This window comes from Pristiophorus japonicus, chromosome 10 (assembly GCF_044704955.1).
Source record: "Pristiophorus japonicus isolate sPriJap1 chromosome 10, sPriJap1.hap1, whole genome shotgun sequence".
NCBI classification, from domain to species: Eukaryota; Metazoa; Chordata; class Chondrichthyes; family Pristiophoridae; genus Pristiophorus; species Pristiophorus japonicus.
Genome location: NC_091986.1, coordinates 192,179,986 through 192,199,509, shown reverse-complemented (window position 1 = coordinate 192,199,509; position 19,524 = coordinate 192,179,986). Strand labels below are relative to the sequence as shown.

The 19,524-nt window shown below is 45.6% G+C and overlaps 1 pseudogene; it reads right to left on the bottom strand.

The window, feature by feature from the left end:
* Nucleotides 1–6,671: 6,671 nt before the first annotated feature.
* The window catches only part of LOC139274887 (nucleoside hydrolase-like), a 38,130-nt pseudogene continuing 25,277 nt past the window's right edge, over nt 6,672–19,524 (bottom strand).

Here is a 19,524-nt window from a genome sequence, read left to right as displayed (position 1 = left end):
AACACCAGCGGGGAGGAAGCCTCAGGACTGGATCCAGGCACTTCACTCCTACGAACAAAGAAACTCATCGATATTTATATGTTTTACAATAGTTCTTTACTACAGTTACATCAGCCCATTTCGGCTGGATACTATCCAATCATACTGATTATAGATTCAATTAGACCAATAGATAGAGTTAGTCTCTAAACGTAAAGTGGCTCATGTGTTGCCAAGAGGTGTGTTGCTAAGGGGTGTGTTGCTAGGAATTACTCATGTATCTTGTAACATGGTCCAGGCCCCTTTATCTTGGGTGTGCTGTCTTTGGGTAGCCTCCTTATTAGAGTTACATATTCGGTTCTTGTCAGCTCGGGCTGATTCATGCCCTCATTATGTGATGTAAGCCCCCCTTATCTCTATTTCTCGGGGCTCTGCTGTGTGGAGTTATACTGGTTTGTTATAGTTATCTTGTATCCAAGGCATTCCTGGCAGTGGGCCTCACAGGGTTATTGCTCGGTCAGCCTCAGTCAATAGTTCACAGCTTGACTACCTGATTTCCCATCATGACTGGGCAGCCATTTTATGTGTGGCCACTTTAAACTTATATGAGTTTAGATATATTCAGCAGGTGCCTAATGCCTAGTGTTTTGATATATTCAGCAGGTGCCTAATGCCTAGTGTTTTGATATATTCAGCGGGTGCCTAATGCCTAGTGTTTTGATATATTCAGCGGGTGCCTAATGCCTAGTGTTTTGATATATTCAGCGGGTGCCTAATGCCTACAACAATTGCCTACCTGCACTGGCAAGATTTCTTCATTATTGAGTGGGTACGGACTTCATCAGGTTTGTTCCTGAGATTGTATTACCAATGTTAGCACAGTTTAAAATTGAGCGCCTGTATTACAGCGCCACCCACAGACATAACGAGTATAGCAGATAAATGTCGACTTTTATAATGAAGTTTTCCTGAGCACCAGGTTTGTCAATTGGAATTGGGGGGAAAACTTTCCACTGGCTTGGGTATTCATCATGCTTAGCACAAGGGAAAGTGATTGTTGTGGGCCAACCATCTCAGGATTTCCTCAGGGCAGTGTCCTGGGCCCAACTGCTTCATCAATGACCCCACCCTCCGCAATCATAAGAAAAACTTGCATTTATATAACTCATTTAATGACCACTGGATGTCTCAAAGCACTTTACAGCTAATAAAGTACTTTTGGAGTGTAGTCACTGTTGTAATGTGGGAAATACAGCAGCCAACTTGCGCACAGCGAGCTCCCACAAACAGCAGTGGTAATGACCAGATAATCTATTTTTTTTTTGTTATGTTGTTTGAGGAATACATGTTGGCCAGGACACCAGGGATAACTCCCCTGCTCTTCTTTGCAATAGTGCCACAGGATCTTTTACATTCTCCTGAGAGGGCAGACGGGGCCACAGTTTAACATCTCATCTGAAAGATGGCACCTCCGACAGTGCAGCACTCCCTCAGTACTGCACCAGAGTGTCAGCCTAGACTTATGTGCTGCAAATTCCTGGAGTGGGACTTGAACCCACAACCTTCTGACTCAGAGGCGACGGTGCTACCCACTGAGCCACAGCTGACATAAGGTCAGAAGTGCGGATGTTCGCTGATGACTGCACAGTGTTCAGTTCCATTCGCAACTCCCCAGATAAATTCGCAGTCCATGCCTGCACAGAGCAAGACCTGGACAACATTTGGGCAGACAAGTGGCAAGTAACATTCGCGCCACACAAGTGCCATGCAATGACCATCTCCAACAAGAGAGTGTCTAACTACTTCCCCTTGACATTCATTGGGATTGCCATTGCCAAATCCGCATTAACAATATGCTGGGGGTCTCCATTGGCCAGAAACTTAACTGGACCAGACACATAAATACTGTGGCTACAAGAGCAGGACATGGACAGAGAAGAGAAGAGAGAAGAGAAGAAGAGAAGAGTCGAATCGGAGGTGTGGAAATTTGATTAAAATTTCTTGTTCGGGGCGGCACCAACACAGTCTTCAACATACCGGAAAAAGAGGTGTGGGAGGGGACTGGAGTAGGACTGGAACAAAGAATGTATATGAATAAAATTAATAAAAAATGTGGAACCATGTCCCAGCAAGGAGTCAGTGTCTGCAAGAGAAGAGAGGAGCTCACAAAATGAGTAAGTAAACTAACCACGTTTGAGACACAATTGAGGCCCAATGAGTTATAAGACCATTTAGGGTTGTTTCAAAAGTAGTCTTTGAATTTACCTTGGTGTACTTTAGAAACTAGATGAACAATTTAGCTTGTAATCATTAGTTTCACCACCTGTTAATATAGGATGGAAAAGTTAAACAGCTTTGGTGTTGTGGTGGTGCTAATGGAGAATGCAATATTATGCAATTCTCTATAGACAGTCTGAAGTAATGGGATCTCATAGAAATAAACAAGGAACATTGGGGCTTTTGAAAAGTTGACCTAATAAAAATGGGATATGCACTGTCCATTTGTATTTTGCATTTATGAAGGGAATATGTTGAAGAGAAAGGTTGCCTGTTTTTTAATAACAGGTCAGATATTTCACTCAAAGGCATTTAGTGTCTTGGTTTGCAGTTACAAAGGTAATCAAATAAATTAGAAAGCAAATTATTTCTCGGTTTATTTTGGTAATTGATGTCAATATTTTAGGAATGCGCATCTCTTCTAACCAGTATGTACTTACGATTCAATCCGATGGCACAGACATTACCCAATGAGAATTGTGTTTCAATAAGGAATTCAGGAGAAGCTTCTTCACCCAGAGAGTAGTTAGAATGTGGAACTTGCTACCACAGGGAGTAGCTAAGGCGAATATCATCGATGCATTTAAGGGGAAGCTAGATATGAGCGAGAAAGGGTATGCCAATAGGTTTAGACGAAGTAGGGTGGGAGGAGACTCGTCTGGAGCATAAACACCAGTTAAGACCAGGTGGACCGAAAGGCTTGTTTCTTTGCTGTAAATCCGATGTAATAAAAAAAATATACAACCTATGAAAAGGCAGACATAGCTAGGGCCCATATGGGTTCCCATAGTGACACCTTACATTTGGAGGAAGTTAAAGAAGTCAAATGAGAAATTGTTCAATGTGAGAACAAGTTCAGTCAGGCAGAGGAGGGTGGTGGTGAATGGGGACTGGTTGGGCCTCTGCTCGAGGAAGAGGCGGAGCGTCCACAGACCGTCCTGATGGGGGATGGAAGTGTAGAGGGATTGGATGTCCATGGTGGAAAGGAGACAGTTAGGGCCACGAAATTGGAATGTGGTGGAGGGTGCCGGAAGAGTGGCGGATGTAGGTGGGAAGAGACTGGATAAGGGGAGAAAAAAAAAGAGTCAAGGTAGGAAGAAATAAGTTCCGTGGGGCAAGAACAGGCTGAAATGATGGGTCAAGCAGGGCAGTCCTGTTTGTGGATCTTGGGAAGGAGATAGAAGTGGACTGTGCAGGGATGGGGCACCAAGGTTGGAAGTTGGAAGTTGCCGGTGAGAGGGGGGGCAGGGGTGGGGGTGGGAGGGGAAGAGGAAGATCTCCAGAGGAGATGAGGTCAGTGACTGGGAAACGCTGGTTTGATGTTCGGTGATGGGGTCGGTCCGGGGGAGGTAGGAGGAGATGTCGGAGTGTTGACATAAGAACATAAGACATTCAGCCTCTGCAAGATAGAGATCTGTTTGCCAAACAACAACAGCGCCACCTTTGTCAGCATGTTTAAGACAATATTAGGGATGAACATAAGAACATAAGAAATAGACCCCTCGAGCCTGCTCCACCATTTAATAAAATTGTGGTTGAACTGATCATGGACTCAGCTCCACTTCCCTGCCCAGTCCCCATAACTCTTTATTCCCTTATCGCTCAAATATCTGTCTATCTCACCTTAAATATATTCAATGACCCAGCCTCCACAGCTCTCTGAGGCAAAGAATTCCATAGATTTACAACACCCAGAGAGAGGACATCCCTCCTCATCTCAGTTTTAAATGGGCGGCCCTTTATTCTGAGACTATGTCCCCTAGTTTTAGTTTCCCCTATGAGGGGAAATATCCTCTCTGCATCCACCTTGTTGAGCCCTCTCATTAACTTATATGTTTCGATAAGATCACCTCTCATTCTTCTCCAATGTGTATAGGTCCAACCTACGTTCATAAGTCAACCACATCTCTGGAATCAACCTAGTGAACCTTCTCTAAACAGCCTCCGATGCAAGTATATCCTTCCTTAAATATGGAGACCAAAACTGGAAATTGTTGCAGATGTAACTCGCTCTATTTCAGGATTGCCTGACCCGCAGTTCCATTTCATCCTTCACCTCATCCGGCGCTTTAACACAAAGCAGTACTCCAGGTGTGGCCTCACCAATAACCTGTACAGTTGTAGCAGGACTTCTCTGCTGGAACTGAGAGAACGGAATGCTGCAAGTTCAGAGGGAGGTAGGTTAGAGTGAGTGAGGGGATTAGAGATGACACACTAACAGTTCCCAATGAAAAGATCTAGAGAGGGTAAAAGGCCAAAGGGAGGGATCCAGGTGGAACAAGAATTCTGAAGATGAGGTGGTGGGGGTAGGGGTGAGACCCTTGACCAAAGAAGTAGGCACGGAGGCGAAGGAAGAAGAGTTCAACATTCTGCCCTGATGGAAATTCATTGAGGTGGGAGGGGGCGTAAGGGGATGGAGTTGAGGCCTTTGCTGAGATCTGAGTGTTCGGGGTGAGAGAAGGGAAGGTCAGAGGTGAAAACACGGCAAGGGGTGAGATTGGAAGGAGGGATGGGATTGGATGAAAGTGAAGGGGAAGAAGGTTCCGGAGGGGCGTTGGTATCTAAGAGATGTTGAAGCTTGCAGTCTTCGATACCTGAAAGAAAATAAGCTTTGTGTTAAAGCGCCGGATGAAGTGAAGGATGAAATGGAACTGCGGATCAGGCAATCCTGAAATAGAACGCGTTACATCTGCAACAATTTCCAGTTCTGATGAAAGGTCGTCGACGTGAAACGTTAACTTTGTTTCTCTCTCCACAGATACTGCCTGACCTGAGTGTTTCCAACATTCTCGGTTAATAGTTCACATTTCCAGAATCCACAGTATTTTGCCTTTATACAAGTAACCGAATGTGAAGCTGCATATCTCTTTCCCGAGAGTGCGGTTCTGATGCACCTGTCCATGATTAAAGATTTATAGGTTCGACTCGCAGATGCTGTTATTGATGGATCTCATCATCATCATCATAGGCAGTCCCTCGTATCGAGGATGACTTGCTTCCACACCAAAAGGGGATGAGTTCAATGAAGGACCTAATATTCCAGATCCTGAACTACATCCTGAAGGGTGAAAGATGCCTCTGCGTGGATTTTTTAACATGGGGTGGCCGTTGCACACCAGCCACCACATGGGCTTGACAGAGCTAAGTCTTGGTCCAGTGGCAGTTCCATTTCATCCTTCACCTCATCCAGCGCTTTAACACAAAGCAGTACTCCAGGTGTGGCCTCACCAATAACCTGTACAGTTGTAGCAGGACTTCTCTGCTGGAACTGAGAGAACGGTTATCCAAGACAACTGGAGACCTGCTCTGCTGCACGGACCTAGTGCGCACACATATCGCAGTGTGGGCTGACCCGTGCTGTCCCTGGGCCCCTGGCCCCGAACTCACGCCTCTCCTGGGCTCCGATCACGTCCCTCTACTGTAAGATTTCTAAATCTCTCTGGGCTTACATTTGACAGTGAGATGATTCTCTTTAAAACAATTGGAACAGTTTATTAAAAACACACAGATACATTTAACAGCAGTCGTTAAATATCCTACAGATCTACCTTAGTTACAACAGAGATACAATGAGGTTATAATAAAGAGTGATATACGTTATGTCCCTTTGGCTGGCTGGTTTGAACACATGGCTTGCTGTTTCAGCTGGTCTTAAAAAGGAATGTCTTCTCGTGCCCTGTGTCCAAGAGAGAGAGCAACCTGTGTGGCTTGAGTTTTTAAATCCCTTAAGTCCATTGTCGCTCTGAAAGCCTCACGATTGGATCTTGGCTCCAGGGCAGCTCCTTATTGGCTCTCCTCACACATGTGGCTGTCTGGAGGCCAATACACAAAAGCAATGCGGCATCTCTGTGAGCATCCATTTTGTTTCAACACTAACTGGCCTTTCCGTATAATCTACATTTTTAACATTTACATCAATTTTAATCATTAATAAACACTTTTATATAGTCTCTCTCCGCTCCTTCACCTTGACCTCGCCGCTCCTGCTGTACCTGCCCGCGCTCCAATCACTGACCTGTCCCTTGATGATGTCACTCTTCGCTGCCGTCGCCCTCCTGCACCAGCTCGCACTGCTCCCTGAAGTAGTTTGCCTCCACGCTGCTCCCAAGGCCGCTCGCCACTCCTTTTATGGCCCCGGCCTGCCGCTGGTATTCTCACGCTGGTCTATAGATGGAGTAGCAACACAAATAATTGACAGAACCCTTATACCATGGCTGTTTAAAGTTATCAGTTCACACTGCCACAGCAAATTTTTAATTATTTTGAAGGTTTTCTGTACCTGTCTTCACAAGTAACAATCCATTAATGGTAACTGTTGCTGCTAAAGTTGAAAAACTACAGTTACGATCTATAAAATCTACTGATGCTGGTGTTCCAAGTTCTTTTTTCCGACAACTATTAAACCCTCCCGCTGTCTACTTCAGAGCAGACATCAGGAGCTGCTTTAACTTCTCGTTATCACATTCTGTCATTACAAAAGCTCGGTTTTGCTTTTTCAAGAGGTCGAGTGTATCCATGACCATCATCCCTCTGGTCAGTGACTCCTGCAACTCCACACTTACTCCGCATTGCATATATTCAGTAACAACACTCTCATCAATAGAGGTTATTGCATAAGAATCGCAGGACACAAACCCTGCTTGAAGAAGTAACTCTTTAGCGCCTTGCTTGACCGCAGCATATTTACCACTGTGTCCTGTTATTATCTTCATGAAGCAAGCCTTCTCAGTGCCTTGATTTACCCACTCGTGAAAAAACTCCTGTGATGGACACAACAGAATAGGTCAGCTAGTTGCTTCTGAGAATCTCTCGCACTATCATAACTACCTGGTAATGTTACCACTGGCATATAGATATCAAAAGAACACAGGAACACCAACAGAGCAGATCGTAGAGACTCCTCACTGTGAACATCATCAGTGGTGACAGTCGCCCATAATATCAAATAGCTCAGTAAAGCGTCACTCTTAAAAGTAATAACTTCCTTCTAGATTTGATCACACTTTGACAGTAAGAGATTTATAATTAATAGGACGTTGGTAAATTATTTGGTTTATTTCGATCATGAAAGAACATATAATTGAATGAAAATCTGCCCCATTCATAAATTATTGCTCTCCCCTATTTGCAAAGCAATTCCAGCTGCATAATGCCTCACAATGACTATATTGTTGTCAAAGACCCCATTTAAAAAATGGCAAAGCAACAATATCATTTTACCTATATAACTTAAATCAATTTAAAATTACAATTACTTCAATCAAAACATGTTCAATGCTATGGAAAAATATATATTTTAAACATCGAATATAACAGGGGGCCGAAATTCAGGCCCGGCAGAAAGCTGCCACACTTACCGTTTTTTAAAATTGTTTTTACCGTCGTCTCGGAAGAGGCTGACTCTTCATCGATATTCAGATCTTTGTCTTTTTTTTCGAGCGGACTGGAAGTCAGTCATAATGGGGGCGGAAGTGCGGCGCTAAGTGTTGGTGAGGGGCGGAAGTGGAGGCGGGACGGATTTCCCGCCGCTGTCACTCAGCAGCAGGGCGGTGGTGACATCATTGCGCGTCTGCGTCACCACGTATCCCCCTCCTTTAAAGAGGAGAGAATCGACGAATCTTTAGGATCGGGCCATTGGGCCATCGGGGAGGGTTTAGGCCGGGCCAGCGGCCTGGCAGCCAAGAGGGGGTACCAAGCTGCCTGTTGGCAGCCCGGCTGAACCAGGAGGCACAATAGTCCGGCCGAGATGGAAGTCGGCCAGCAATAAAAATGAAATGGCGGCGACTGTGGGCCCTTGCCTTTAATGATCGCCACGCAGCCAGGGCTGACAGAGGGAATGAAAGGTGCACCAACAAAGAAAGCTGTCGAGGGCACCGCTCGGTGGGCATTAGACTTTTAGGCCTGAATATCACCGGAGGTGGAGGGTCCCAGTGGTACACGCACTGATGGCGCACTTACGGCCACTCGGCAGTGGAAAGGCAGAGGCGGGGACCGCCAGAAACCGCACCCCCCCCAATCCCCCCGTGCTGAATTTGATTGGCGGCAGCCATTCAACCAGAAATCAGCGGCCATTGGATTCCGCCGCCTGGCCGCTGCATTCCGACGGAAACGGGCCTTATCGGGACCCTGAATTTCAGCCCCCAGATCTCTGGCTGAAAATTCAGCAAAACTTTCCTGCATCTCAATCCAGCGAAATTCTAGAGTTTTTGGAGGATGTAACTAGTAGAGTGGATCAGGGAGAACCAGTGGATGTGGTGTATTTGGACTTTCAAAAGGCTTTTGATAAGGTCCCACACAAGAGTGTACAAAATTAAGGCACATGGTATTTGGGGTAATGTATTGACGTGGATAGAGAACTGGTTGGCATTCCTTTTCAGAATGGCAGGCAGTGACTAGTGGGGTGCCGCAAGGTTCAGTGCTGGGATCCCAGCTATTTACAATATACATTAATGATTTAGATGAAGGAATTAACTGCAATATCTCCAGATGACACTAAGCTGGGTGGCAGTGTGAGCTGTGAGGAGGATGGTAGGAGGCTGCAGGGGGCCTTGGACAGGTTAGGTGAATGGGCAAATGCATGGCAGATGCAGTATAATGTGGATAAATGTGAGGTTATCCACTTTGATGGCAAAACCAGGAAGGCAGATTATTATCTGAATGGTGACAGATTAGTAAAAGGGGAGGTGCAACGAGACCTGGGTGTCATGGTACATCAGTCATTGAAGGTTGGCATACAGATACAGCAGCCAGTGAAGAAAACAAATGGCATGCTGGCCTTCATAGCGAGAGGATTTGAGTATAGGAGCAGGGAGGTCTTACTGCAGTTGTACAGGGCTTTGGTGAGACCACACCTTAAGTATTGTGTACAGTTTTCGTCTCCTAATCTGAGGAATGACATTCTTGCTATTGAGGGAGTGCAGCGAAGGTTCACCAGACTAATTCCCGGGATGGCAAGACTGACATATGAAGAAAGAATGGATCGGCTAGGCTTATACTCACTGGAATTTCGAAGAATGAGAGGGGATTGCATAGAAACATATAAAATTATGACGGGACTGGACAGGTTAGATGCAGGAAGAATGTCCCCGATGTTGGGGAAGTCCATAACCAGGGGTCACAGTCTAAAGATAAGGGGTAAGCCATATAGGACCGAGATGAGGAGAAACTTCTTCACTCAGAGAGTGGTGAACTTGTGGAATTCTCTACCACAGAAAGTTGTTGAGTCCAGTTCATTGGATATATTCAAGAGGGAGTTAGATGTGGCCCTTACGGCTAAGGGAATCAGGGGGTATGGAGAGTAGGCAGGAGTGGGGTACTGAAGTTGTATGATCAGCCATGATCATATTGAATGGTGGTGCAGGCTCGCAGGGCCGAATGGCCTGCTCCTGCACCTATTGTCTATGTTTCTATGTTTAAAAGTTTCAATCCTGACCAGTCTACAGCAAATAGAGCCAGAATGAAAAGGTCAGAAATGGAGCTGTTCGCTGATAATCGCACAGCACTCAGCACCATTCGCAACTCTTCAGATAACACAGCAAGACTTTGGCAGAGACGTATGCAGCAACATCCAGGCTTGGGTTCATAAGTGACAAATAACATTCACACCACACTATTGCCAGGCAATAACTATCCCCAACAAGAGAGTCTAACAACCGCGCTTGACATTCAGTGTCATTAACATCGCCGAGTCCCCCACCGTCAACATCCTGGGGGTCACCATTTACCAGAAACTCAACTGGACCTAGCACATTGTGGCTACAAGTGCAGATTAGAGGCTGAGTATTCTATAGCTATTGGCTCATCTAGTTACCCAAAGCCTCTCCAATACCTACAATGCACAAGTCAGGAGTGTGATGGAATACTCTCCACTTGCCTGGATGAGTGCAGCTGCAACCATTCAAGAAGCTCAACACCATCCAGGACAAAGCAGCCCGCTTGATTGGCACTTCATCCACCAACCTAAACATCCACTCCCTCCACCATTGGTGCACTGTGACTGCTGTGTGTACCATCTACAAAATGTACTGCAATAGCTCGCCAAGGCTTCTGCAGCAGCACCTCCCAAACCCACGACCTCTACCACCTAGAAGGACAAGGCCAGCAAATGCATTGGCATACCACCAACTCTAGATTACCTTCCAAGTCACACACTATCCTGACTTGGATGTAGATCGCTAATCCTAGGTTGCTGCTGGGTGAAAATCGTGGAACTTCTTACTTAACATTGTAGGATCACCTTCATCACATGGACTGCAGCAATTCAAGAAGAAGAATCCACCACCATCATCTCAAGGGCAATTAGGGATGTACAGTAAATGCTAGTCTTTCCAACAAAGTTCACTTCATGTGAATAAATTTGAAATAGAAACAAATTAATCAGAATTAAAAGCGTAAAATAGTGTATGTGCATCAACCATTTTTGACTTTGTAATCATTATATATCCTGATTATCTTACCCAAGGCAGTGAATGACGTAGAGTGTATTCCCAGGTGGCTATATAGGTCGGCCAGACGAACTGATTCAGCACAATGGAAGCTGCTTCTGGGTCTGTTGCAAAGTTAAACTCCCCACAGACCGTTATACTCCCTCTGGCTGAAAATAAAGCAAATTCTTTGTACACCTCATTCCAGCAGAACTTTCTGAATCCTCAGGTGACTACAGCCCGAATGAAAATAAGGTTATCAAGCAAATCTTGGCAAAGAGGTTGTAAACCAAATCTGTAATAATTTGTCCATAGTTTTTTTTTTCTTTTGGTGTGTTTAATTTGTTTTAAATGCGTAACTCAAAATGGAGGTTACAGCTTCATAAGACTGATTGGAGCCAACTTGTTGGGAGTGGCACCCACAACTGATCAAGAATGGCAAAGCATTTTGATACATCAATTATTTTATTACAAAGCTGTTTATTACAAAACACTGTTTTCCCATTAGAAGAGAGTTGAGAATATGGCAGCATCTTCACCAATGATCTTCACTTCATCATAAGGTCCCAAGTGGGACTGTATTTTGATGATTAGAAGAATGAGAGGTGATCTCATTAAAAAAATTCTTAGAGGGCTTGACAGGGTTGTTGCTGAGAGGCTGATTACCCTGGTTGAGTGTCTAGAACTAGGGTCATAGTCTCAGGATAAGGGGTCGGCCATTTAAGACTGAGATGAGGAGACATTTCTTTACTCAAAGGGTTGTGAATCTTTGGAATTCTCTACCCCAGGTACCACAAGCAATTAGGAAGGCAAATGGCATGTTAGCCTTTACTGCAAGGGGTTTGGAGTACAAGAATATGGAAGTCTTAATACAACTGCACAGGGCTTTGGTGAGACCACACCTGGAGTACCGTGTACACTTTTGGTCTTCTTTTTGGAGGAAGGATATACTTGCCTTAGAGGGAGTGTAACGAAGGTTCACTAGATTGATCCCTGGGACGAAAGGGTTGTCCTATGAGGAGCGATTAAGTAGATTGGGCCTATCCTCTCTGGAGTTTAGAAGAATGAGAGGTGATCTCATTGAAAAGATACTGATGGGGATTGACAGGATAGATGCTGAGTGACTGATTCCCCGGGCTGGAGAGTCTAGAATCAGGGGTCACAGTCTCAGGATAAGGGGTCGGCCATTTAGGACTGAGATGAGGAGAAATGTCTTCACTCGGAGGGTTGCGAATTTTTTGAATTCTCTGCCCCAGAGAGCTGTGGATGCTCAGTCATTAAGTATATTCAAGACTGAGATCGACCGATTTTTGGACACTAAGGGAATCAAGGGATATGGGGATAAGGCGGGAAAGTGGAGTTGAGATAGAAGATCAGCCATGATCTTATTGAATGGCAGAGCAGGCACGAGGGGCCATATAGTTTACTTCTGTTCCCATTTCTTACGTTCTTATGATTGCAGTGTTCAGCTCCATTTATAATTCCTCAGGTAATGAAGCAGTCCATTCCCGCATACAGCAAGGCCTTGCCAGTGATGCCCAAATCCCAAGCATCGAGTTGCCATTCTTTGGTGTCTGCCAATCTAGTGACCATGGATCTCCAGCACAAACCTCACTACTGTGCCCATAATTGGCAATCTCACTCGAAGGTGGTAAATGGAAAATAAGTCACTGATGCAATAGCTCTTATGAGGTGCACAGAGGTTGCTTTACTCTGCATCTGGCTGTGCTATGCCTGAGCAAGGGGTGCTTCACAATGACGCTTGGTGTCTGAAATGGGAAAAGTTCCATTGCCCAGCACTAACATTCCTCACCTTTATAAGCACAAAAATAAAAAATAGCAAATAGAGCCCGAATGAAAAAATATATATTATAAAAAGTTTATTTCCGCTGTAAGTCTCATTTTTAGATGACGCAGCAACCCTGAGCATAAATGTTTCAGTACTGGAAACTTTTAGTCTTTTTTGTGTGTGTCAGGCCTTTGAATGCAGAGACAAAAAACAATTCTGTAAAATTATATCCGAGACTGTATCCTGTTGATTCACGAGAAATCAGATTATTATCTCACTCATCTTTCTGAAAGGCATTTGGTTATTCTCAAGTTCTGCAAGGTAGCATTGCAAGAACCTCAACGAGCTGGTTTATCCGAATAGTTTAGCATCTTACCAAAGTATGGGGCATGACTAATCTTGTATGGGGCATGACTAGGATATACAGCAAACAAACAGGCCATTCGGCCCAACCAGTCCATGCTGGCATCTATGCTCCACTCGAGCTTCCTCCCAATCCTTGCTCATCCAACGCTTTCACCATAACCCTCTATTCCCTTCTCCCTCATAAGCTTACCTAGCTTCCTCTTAAATGCATCTATACTATTCATCTCAACTACTCCCTGTGCGAGCAAGTTCCACATTCTCACCACTCTCTGGGTAAATCATTTTCTCTGAATTCCCTATTTGAATTTTTTGCTGACTATCTTATATTGATGGCCTCTAGATTTGCTCTTCCTCACAAGTGGAAATACCCTCTCTCTGTCTACTCTATCAAAACCGTTCATAAATTGAAAGACCTCTATTAGGTCACCCCTCCGCCTTCTCTTTTCAGGAGAAGAGAGACCCAGCCTGTTCATCCTTTCCCAATAGGTGCACCCTCGCAGTCCTTGTGAAGTTACAGATGTGGAATTCCTGTGTGTTATCCATCAACAATAAAAGGATTCATTGTTCACCTAGACTACTTTGTGCACAACGTCATATTTTAGTTCATAGGGAGTGAGGAGTACATACAGGAGTGGACTTTTTTGTGTTGAGAAACACATCTGGAATTTCTCTCATCAAAATATAAATGCACATTGTTGGAAGGAGGTTGATTCATAACAGAGGCATCTCAATAAATTTCACATCAAGGTAAATATTTATTCATGGACTATATTTACAGAGTATAATTAGAATTAAAATATTTGTTTTTTAGTAAATCTTGTTAGAATACATTTAATAAAAAACAACCTGCCTAGCATTTTTGAACAACAAAAACATGTTTAGATTGATATTGATTTATTCAATATTTTCAAAAGCCTGTGGATCTGTTTAATTATAATCTGCAATATTCAGTGTTGAATTACAGTAATGCTACAGTAAGGAACCAGACTATCTAATGTACCTTTCATGTTTCCTCCGATGATGTACAAATGTTTCAGCTTCGTAGAGAATGCAGGGTCCATTTTAATTGCCAGACCTAAAATTGGTCAGGGGACCAACAGCCACAAGGGAGATCTGCAAGATCCTAACACGTTACTTTGCATAGTAGCTAATGTGTCTGTAAGCACTCTAGTAATGACTCCACGAGGTAAGGTATTGTACTTGAACTGTTGTGACTTTAGTCCATTTATTGCAGCTCCTGAATGGGGGTACAGTGAGGTGAGCTCCCTTTTATACTTGGTTACCTGCAGTGTGCAGGTGACCCCTAGGTCTCCACCAGTTGCACCCTCTGGTGGTTACATTCAGTGGTCTTATGTAACTGTACATTGAGTGTACAGGGTATATACTTGTTATACATACATAACATCACTCCCCCCTAAGTCTTGTGCCACTGGCCTTTGCACTGTGTGCTCTGGCCCTCGACTTGAGTGCCCAAAGCCCTTGCACCTTGTCTGTGCTTGGGAATGGCTCTCTCCCTGTAGACCCCCAAGTCCTTATTGCCACGACATTGGGAAATGGTCAGCAGTGGACGGTTGGAGGTTGCAGTGGGGGTTGACTGGGTTCTGGGTGTGATCCATGTGTGTCCATGGCTACATACATCCATTTCCCCCCCCATACATAGGCCATGTGTGTGGCTCGACAGCTGTATTTGCATCCATGTACAGAGAATAAAAAATAGGATTAGTTACATCACGGTTTGGGTATAGCAGTAGTGGAACAAGTACATATTACAGGTGAGGTACATACGTGGTATTACAGTCTTGCCCCTGGGGTGTAGGTGCAGGTGGGTGAGGACGCTAGTTCCAGAGTAACCGGACTGGGTCCAGGTTGTCTGATGGTGGCGCTGCGCCCCCTGCCGGCTGGGTGGGCTCGGATCGCTCACCTGGCTGAGTCTCAGGGCCTTTGCTGTTGCCTAATGGTGGGCAGAGCCACAGGAATGTGTGGCCTCCCTGTCCTCCTTTGAGGGCTGCAGGTAGTGGGAGCCTCATCATTCCAGGTCCCGTCGGGAGGGCTGGAGGGTGCTAACCTCTTGCTCCTGGTATTGGCCCTGGTGGCGAGAGAGGTAGGGCCAATTTGGGGCAGGGTGCCAGTGGTGGTGCCTGTGCCATCCGCTGATCGCTAGCCCTGCAGTGGGTATGCTCCCTCTGTGTGTGGCCACATGCCCTGGGGCATCACATCGGTCCCAGAAGCACAGGCTACATGATCGGGTAACCCACTGGACCTGGGGGCTTCCCACGGGGGGTTGCCCTTGGTTTTTTCGGCGTACATGTAGAACCCGGTATCACACATCATTTCATTATTTACATTCATGATACATTGGCTCCAACTGCAATCACCCGACTCGACATTTTTAGTTGTTTTTACAAATTTGCATTTGTCAATTACATCTTCGCATTTGTCAATTACATCTTTTCCCTATATACTACCGGCATCGCTGTACAAGGTTACATTTAGATACTTGCATTTGTCAATTACAACTTTTACATTTGTATCACCGGCATCACTGTACAAAGAGTGGTACTGTCCCTTTAATTGTGCTGGGTTGCCGGTCTCCTTTAAGAGGGCCTTGCAATCTTTACCCCAATCCGGTTCGCTGCTTGACATCGCGTGTTGCTCCCTCAACGCTGCCCCTCGTGATCTGGTCGTGGCCATCTTGATTTCAGGTGCTTCACCTCGTGGTGCGGGCGCCATCTTCTCACTCTCCACACGGTAGGCTGCGGTGATCCTTTTCTCCGCAGGTTCTGCCACGGAAGCCAGGAAGTTACCTTCTGCGCCGATTTTCTTCGGAGTCCTGCCACTGGAGCCCGGAAGGTGAAGTCTGGTCGTTCGGGTTGGATCATCTCGCCGTTGAGTTGTGTGGTCTGTGTCATCGCCGCACAGTCAAGTTGGACGGTAGGATCTTCAGGTGCTGTGATGGATCCAAATTTGGGGCCGCATAGGACGTCGATCGCCAGGGCCTGGAGGCTTTCCCAGCCCCAACAGCTCCAGCTGGGAGAGAAGGCAAAAAAGAAGTAGAAGGAAATCAAAAGGTGACGTCACAGCCAACGTGGTAAGTGATTGGCTGCTGATTGGTGAGTAGTTTTTCTTTTTCTTTATTAGTCAGTAACTTTTAACATTGTTGTCGGCAATTTAAGTGTATCTAAGGGTTAAGTCATGGCAGGACAGCTCGGTCACGTGATATGCTCCTCCTGTACCATGTGGGAACATGGGGACAACACCAGTGTCCCTGACGACTACATGTGCGGGAAGTGTGTCCACCTCCGGCTACTGACGGTCCGCGTTGCGGAGTTGGAGCTGAAGGTGGATTCACTCTGGAGCATCCACGATGCTGAGAATGACGTGAGTATCACGTGTAGCGAGTTGGTCTTACTGCAGGAGAAGGGTCCACAGCCAGCGAGGGAATGGAAGACCAGCAGGAAGAGTAGTGCAAGGAAGGTAGTGCAGGGGTCCCCTGTGGTCATCCCCCTGCAAAACAGATACACCGCTTTGAGTACTGTTGAGGGGGATGACTCATCAGGGGAGGGCAGCAGCAGCCAAGTTCATGGCACCGTGGCTGGCTCTGTTGCACAGGAGGGCAGGAAAAAGAGTGGAAGAGCGATAGTGATAGGGGATTCAATTGTAAGGGGAATAGATAGGCGTTTCTGCGGCCGCAACCGAGACTCCAGGATGGTATGTTGCCTCCCTGGTGCAAGGGTCAAGGATGTCTCGGAGCGGGTGGAGGACATTCTAAAAAGGGAGGGAGAACAGCCAGTTGTCGTGGTGCACGTTGGTACCAATGACATAGGTAAAAAAAGGGATGAGTTCCTACGAAATGAATTTAAGGAGCTAGGAGCTAAATTAAAAAGTAGGACCTCAAAAGTAGTAATCTCGGGATTGCTACCAGTGCCACGTGCTAGTCAGAGTAGGAATCGCAGGATAGCTCAGATGAATACGTGGCTTGAGCAATGGTGCAGCAGGGAGGGATTCAAATTCCTGGGGCATTGGAACCGGTTCTGGGGGAGGTGGGACCAGTACAATCCGGACGGTCTGCACCTGGGCAGAATCGGAACCAATGTCCTCGGGGGAGTGTTTGCTAGTGCTGTTGGGGAGGAGTTAAACTAATATGGCAGGGGGATGGGAACCAATGCAGGGAGATAGAGGGAAACAAAAAGGAGGCAAAAACAAAAGACAGAAAGGAGATGAGGAAAAGTGGAGGGCAGAGAAACCCAAGGCAAAGAACAAAAAGGGCCATTGTACAGCAAAATTCTAAAAGGACAGAGGGTGTTAAAAAAACAAGCCTAAAGGCTTTGTGTCTTAATGCAAGGAGTATCCGCAATAAGGTGGATGAATTAACTGTGCAAATAGATGTTAACAAATATGATGTGATTGGGATTACGGAGACGTGGCTCCAGGATGAGCAGGGCTGGGAACTCAACATCCAGGGGTATTCAACATTCAGGAAGGATAGAATAAAAGGAAAAGGAGGTGGGGTAGCATTGCTGGTTAAGGAGGAGATTAAGGCAATAGTTAGGAAGGACATTAGCTTGGATGATGTGGAATCTATATGGGTAGAGCTGCAGAACACGAAAGGGCAAAAAACGTTAGTGGGAGTTGTGTACAGACCTCCAAACAGTAGTAGTGATGTTGGGGAGGGCATCAAACAGGAAATTAGGGGTGCGTGCAATAAAGGTGCAGCAGTTATAATGGGTGACTTTAATATGCACATAGATTGGGCTAACCAAACTGGAAGCAATACGGTGGAGGAGGATTTTCTGGAGTGCATAAGGGATGGTTTTTTAGACCAATATGTCGAGGAACCAACTAGGGGGGAGGCCATCTTAGACTGGGTGTTATGTAATGAGAAAGGATTAATTAGCAATCTCGTTGTGCGAGGCCCCTTGGGGAAGAGTGACCATAATATGGTGGAATTCTGCATTAGGATGGAGAATGAAACAGTTAATTCAGAGACCATGGTCCAGAACTTAAAGAAGGCTAACTTTGAAGGTATGAGGCGTGAATTGGCTGAGATGGATTGGCGAATGATACTTAAGGGGTTGACTGTGGATGGGCAATGGCAGACATTTAGAGACCGCATGGATGAACTACAACAATTGTACATTCCTGTCTGGCATAGAAATAAAAAAGGGAAGGTGGCTCAACCGTGGCTATCAAGGGAAATCAGGGATAGTATTAAAGCCAAGGAAGTGGCATACAAATTGGCCAGAAATAGCAGCGAACCTGGGGACTGGGAGAAATTTAGAACTCAGCAGAGGAGGACAAAGGGTTTGATTAGGGCAGGGAAAATGGAGTATGAGAAGAAGCTTGCAGGGAACATTAAGACGGATTGCAAAAGTTTCTATAGATATGTAAAGAGAAAAAGGTTAGTAAAGACAAATGTAGGTCCCCTGCAGTCAGAATCAGGGGAAGTCATAACGGGGAACAAAGAAATGGCGGGCCAATTGAACAAGTACTTTGGTTCGGTATTCACGAAGGAGGACACGAACAACCTTCCGGTTATAAAAGGGGTCGGGGGGTCTAGTAAGGAGGAGGAACTGAGGGAAATCCTTATTAGCCGGGAAATTGTGTTGGGGAAATTGATGGGATTGAAGGCCGATAAATCCCCAGGGCCTGATGGACTGCATCCCAGAGTACTTAAGGAGGTGGCCTTGGGAATAGTGGATGCGTTGACAGTCATTTTCCAACATTCCATTGACTCTGGATCAGTTCCTATGGAGTGGAGGGTAGCCAATGTAACCCCACTTTTTAAAAAAGGAGGGAGAGAGAAAACAGGGAATTATAGACCGGTCAGCCTGACATCGGTAGTGGGTAAAATGATGGAATCAATTATTAAGGATGTCATAGCAGTGCATTTGGAAAGAGGTGACATGATAGGTCCAAGTCAGCATGGATTTGTGAAAGGGAAATCATGCTTGACAAATCTTCTGGAATTTTTTGAGGATGTTTCCAGTAGAGTGGATAAGGGAGAACCAGTTGATGTGGTATATTTGGACTTTCAGAAGGCGTTCGACAAGGTCCCACACAAGAGATTGATGTGCAAAGTTAGAGCACATGGGATTGGGGGTAGTGTACTGACATGGATTGAGAACTGGTTGTCAGACAGGAAGCAAAGAGTAGGAGTAAATGGGTACTTTTCAGAATGGCAGGCAGTGACTAGTGGGGTACCGCAAGGTTCTGTGCTGGGGCCCCAGCTGTTTACACTGTACATTAATGATTTAGATGAGGGGATTAAATGTAGTATCTCCAAATTTGCGGATGACACTAAGTTGGGTGGCAGTGTGAGCTGCGAGGAGGATGCTGTGAGGCTGCAGAGCGACTTGGATAGGTTAGGTGAGTGGGCAAATGCATGGCAGATGAAGTATAATGTGGATAAATGTGAGGTTATCCACTTTGGTGGTAAAAACAGAGAGACAGACTATTATCTGAATGGTGACAGATTAGGAAAAGGGGAGGTGCAAAGAGACCTGGGTGTCATGGTACATCAGTCATTGAAGGTTGGCATGCAGGTGCAGCAGGCGGTTAAGAAAGCAAATGGCATGTTGGCCTTCATAGCAAGGGGATTTGAGTACAGGGGCAGGGAGGTGTTGCTACAGTTGTACAGGGCATTGGTGAGGCCACACCTGGAGTATTGTGTACAGTTTTGGTCTCCTAACC